The sequence below is a fragment of the Arachis hypogaea genome, chromosome 16 (assembly GCF_003086295.3).
Source record: "Arachis hypogaea cultivar Tifrunner chromosome 16, arahy.Tifrunner.gnm2.J5K5, whole genome shotgun sequence".
Classification (NCBI taxonomy): Eukaryota; Viridiplantae; Streptophyta; class Magnoliopsida; order Fabales; family Fabaceae; genus Arachis; species Arachis hypogaea.
This window is the reverse complement of record NC_092051.1, coordinates 74,477,869-74,482,441: the sequence shown is the minus strand read 5'-3', so window position 1 is coordinate 74,482,441 and position 4,573 is coordinate 74,477,869. Positions and strand designations below refer to the sequence as shown.

Genomic DNA, 4,573 nt, shown 5'->3' with positions numbered 1-4,573 from the left:
CCCTGCCATTGGAGCAAACAATTTTGAGCTGAAACCTCAATTAGTTTCTCTGATGCAACAGAACTGCAAGTTTTATGGACTTCCATCAGAAGATCATTTTCAATTCTTAACTGAATTCTTGCAGATTTGTGATACTGTTAAGACCAATGGGGTTGATCCCGAGGTCTACAGGCTTATGCTTTTCCCGTTTGCTATAAGAGACAGAGCTAGAGTATGGTTGGACTCTCAACCTAAAGATAGCCTGAACTCTTGGGATAAGCTGGTCACGACTTTCTTAGCCAAGTTCTTTCCTCTTCAAAAGCTTAGCAAGCTTAGAGTGGATGTTCAAACCTTCAGACAAAAAGAAGGTGAATCCCTCTATGAAGCTTGGGAGAGATATAAGGAACTGACCAAAATGTGTCCTTCTGACATGCTTTCAGAATGGACCATCCTGGATATATTCTATGATGGTCTGTCTGAACTATCAAAGATGTCATTGGACCATTCTACAGGTGGATCCATTCACCTAAAGAAAATGCCTGCAGAAGCTCAAGAACTCATTGACATGGTTGCAAATAACCAGTTTATGTACACTTCTGAAAGAAATCCTGTGAGTAATGGGACGCCTCAAAGGAAGGGAGTTCTTGAAATTGATACTCTGAATGCCATATTGGCTCAGAATAAAATATTGACTCAGCAAGTTAATATGATCTCTCAGAGTCTGAATGGATTGAAGAAATCATCCAACAGTACTAAAGAGGACTCTTCTGAAGATGAAGCTTTTGATCCTGAGAACCCTGCAATAGCAGAGGTGAATTACATGGGTGAACCCTATGGAAACACCTATAATCCCTCATGGAGAAATCATCCAAATTTCTCATGGAAGGATCAACAAAAGCCTCAACAAGGCTTTAATAATGGTGGAAGAAATAGGTTTAGCAACGCAAGCCTTTTCCATCATCCACTCAGCAACAGACAGAGAATTCTAAGCAGAATCCATCTAGCTTAGCAAATATAGTCTCTGATCTATCTAAGGCCACTGTAAGTTTCATGAATGAAACAAGGTCGTCCATTAGAAATTTAGAGGCACAAGTAGGCCAGCTGAATAAAAGAGTCACTGAAATCCCTCCAAGTACTCTCCCAAGCAATACAGAAGAAAATCCAAAAAGAGAGTGCAAGGCCATAGCCTTACATGATGTGGCCGAACCCAAAGAGGAGGAGGAGAACGTGAATCCTAGTGAGGAAGACCTCCTGGGACATTCAGTAACCAATAAGGAGTATCCCTTTGAGGAACCAAAGGAATCTGAGGCTCATCTAGAGACCATAGAGATTCTATTGAACCTCCTTCTGCCCTTCATGAGCTCTGATGAGTATTCTTCCTCTGAAAAGGATGAAGACATTACTGAAGAGCAAGTTGCTAAATACCTTGGTGCAATCATGAACCTGAATGCCAAATTATTTGGTAATGAGACTTGGGAAGATGAACCTCCCTTGCTCACCAATGAACTAAATGCATTGGATAGGCAGAAATTACCTCAGAAGAAACAGGATCCAGGCAAATTCTTAATACCCTGTACCATAGGCACCATGACCTTTGAGAAGGCTCTGTGTGACCTGGGGTCAGGAATAAACTTAATGCCACTCTCTGTAATGGAGAAACTTGGGATCTTTGAGGTACAAGCTGCTAGAATCTCTTTAGAGATGGCAGACAACTCAAGAAAACAGGCTTATGGACTAGTAGAGGAAGTGTTAGTAAAGGTTAAAGGCCTTTACATCCCTGCTGATTTCATAATCCTAGACACTGTGAAGGAAGAGGATGAATCCATCATCCTTGGAAGACCCTTCCTAGCCACAGGAAGAGCTGTGATTGATGTGGACAGAGGAGAATTGGTCCTTCAACTGAATGAGGACAACCTTGTGTTTAAGACTCAAGGATCTCCTTCTGTAACCATGGAGAGGAAGCATGAAAAGCTTCTCACATTGCAGAGTCAACCAAATCCCCCACAGTCAAACTCTAAGTTTGGTGTTGGGAGGCCACAACCAAACGTTAAGTTTGGTGTTGAACCCCCATATTCAAACTCTAAGTTTGGTGTTGGGAGGTTCCAACCTTGCTCTGATTATCTGTGAGGCTCCATGAGAGCTCACTGTCAAGCTATTGACATTAAAGAAGCGCTTGTTGGGAGGCAATCCAATGTTATTTAATCATATCTATTTTATTTTATTTTTGTCATTTCGTGTTTTATTAGGTTGAAGATCATGTGAAGTCACAAAAACTACTGAAAAATCAAAAACAGAATGAAAAATAGCATTGAAAACAGCACACCCTGGAGGAGAGCAGTCTGGCGTTTAAACGCCAGAAACAAGCATCTGTCTGGCGTTTAACGCCAGAAACAAGCACCAAGCTGGCGTTTAACGCAAAAAACAAGCATCTGCCTGGCGTTAAATGCCAGAAACAAGCTACATTTGGGCATTTAACGCCAGAAACAGGCAGCAGTCTAGCGTTAAACGCCAGGATTGCACAGCAAGGGCGTTTTACACGCCTAATTGGAGCAGGGATGTTAAGTCCTTGACCCCACTTGATCTGTGGACCCCACATGATCCCCTCAGGATCTGTGAACTCCACAGGATCCCCACTTTCACTTTTCTCCTCTTCACACCTTTTCATAACTCTCTTCCCCAAATACCCTTCACCAATCACCTCAATCACTCTTTCCCATCACCTCTTCACCACTCACATCCATCCTCTCTTCCCCATAAACCCCACCTACCTTCAAAATTCAAACTAATTTCCCTCCCAAACCCAACCCTAATGGCCGAACCCTACACCCCCCTCACTCCTATATAAACCCCTCACTCCTTCTTCATTTTCACACAACACAACCCTCTCTTCTTCTCCTTGGCCGAATACATCTTCTTCCCCCATCTCCTCCATTTTCTTCTTCTTCTAATACTTTCTTTCTTCTTTTGCTCGGGGACGAGCAAAAAATTTTAAGTTTGGTGTGGTAAAAGCATAGTTTTTTGTTTTTCCATAACCATTTATGGCACCTAAGGCCAGAGAAACCTCTAGAAAGAGAAAAGGGAAAGCAATTACTTCCACCTCTGAGTTATGGGAGATGTAGAGATTCATCTCAAAGGTCCATCAAGACCACTTCTATGAAGTTGTGGCCAAGAAGAAAGTGATCTCTGAGGTTCCTTTCAAACTCAAAAAGAATGAGTATCCGGAGATCTGACTTGAGATCCAAAGAAGAGGTTGGGAAGTTCTCACCAACCCCATTCAACAAGTCGGGATCTTAATGGTTCAAGAATTCTATGCCAATGCATGGATCACTAGGAACCATGATCAAAGTGTGAACCCAAATCCAAAGCATTGGCTCACCATGGTTCGGGGGAAATACTTAGATTTTAGTCCGAAAAATGTAAGGCTGGCGTTCAACTTGCCAATGATGGAAGAAAATGCACGCCCCTACACTAGAAGGGTCAACTTTGATCAAAGGTTGGACCAAGTCCTCATGGACATATGTGTAGAAGGAGCTCAATGGAAAATTGACTCAAGAGGCAAGCCGGTTCAATTAAGAAGGCATGACCTCAAACCAGTGGCTAGGGGATGGCTAGAGTTCATTCAACGCTCAATCATTCCTACTAGTAACCGGTCTGAAGTTACTATAGACCGGGCCATCATGATCTATAGTATCATGATTAGAGAGGAGGTGGAAGTTCATGAGATTATACCTTAAAAACTTTACAAGGTCGCTGACAAGTCCTCCACTTGGGCAAGGTTAGCCTTTCCTCACCTCATATGCCACCTCTGCAATTCGGCTAGAATTGACATAGAGGGAGACATCCTCATTGAAAAGGACAAGCCCATCACTAAGAAAAGGATGGAGCAAAAAAGAGATCATGGACCTCAACATGAGCATGAGGAAATTCCTCACCATGAAATCCCTGAGATGCCTCAGGGGATGCACTTTCCTCCACAAAACTATTGGGAGCAAATTAACACTTCCCTAGGAGAATTAAGCTCCAAAATGGGACAACTAAGGATGGAGCACCAAGAGCATTCCATCATCCTCCATGAAATTAGAGAAGATCAAAGAGCTATGAGGGAGGAGCAACAAAGACAAGGAAGAGACATAGAGAAGCTCAAAAGCACCATTGGTTCTTCAAGAAGAGGAAGACGCCACCCTCACTAAGGTGGTCTCATTCCTTAATCTTCTTGTCTATTTATTTTCTGTTTTCGGTTTCCATGCTTCATGTTTAATTATGTTTGTGTCTTTACTATATGATCATTAGTGTTTAAGTGTCTATGTCTTAAAGCTATGAATGTTCTATGAATCCATCACCTCTCTTAAATGAAAACTATTTTAAAAACAAAAGAACAAGAAGTATAGGGTTTCGAATTCATCCTTGAAATTAGTTTAATTATTTTGATGTGGTGACAATACTTTTTGTTTTCTGAATGAATGCTTGAACAGTGCATATGTCTTTTGAAGTTGTTGTTTATGAATGTTAAATATGTTAGCTCTTGAAAGAATGATGAAAAGGAGACATGTTATTTGATAATCTGAAAAATCATAAAAATGATTCTTGAAGCAAG

At 41.5% G+C, this 4,573-nt stretch overlaps 1 non-coding gene across 1 annotated transcript; it reads right to left on the bottom strand.

Moving 5' to 3' along the window:
• Window positions 1–307: 307 nt before the first annotated feature.
• LOC112760511 (small nucleolar RNA R71) lies at window positions 308–415 on the bottom strand. Its single transcript, XR_003180948.1, has one exon. It is a non-coding gene; the product is annotated as a small nucleolar RNA R71 (small nucleolar RNA).
• Window positions 416–4,573: the final 4,158 nt, after the last annotated feature.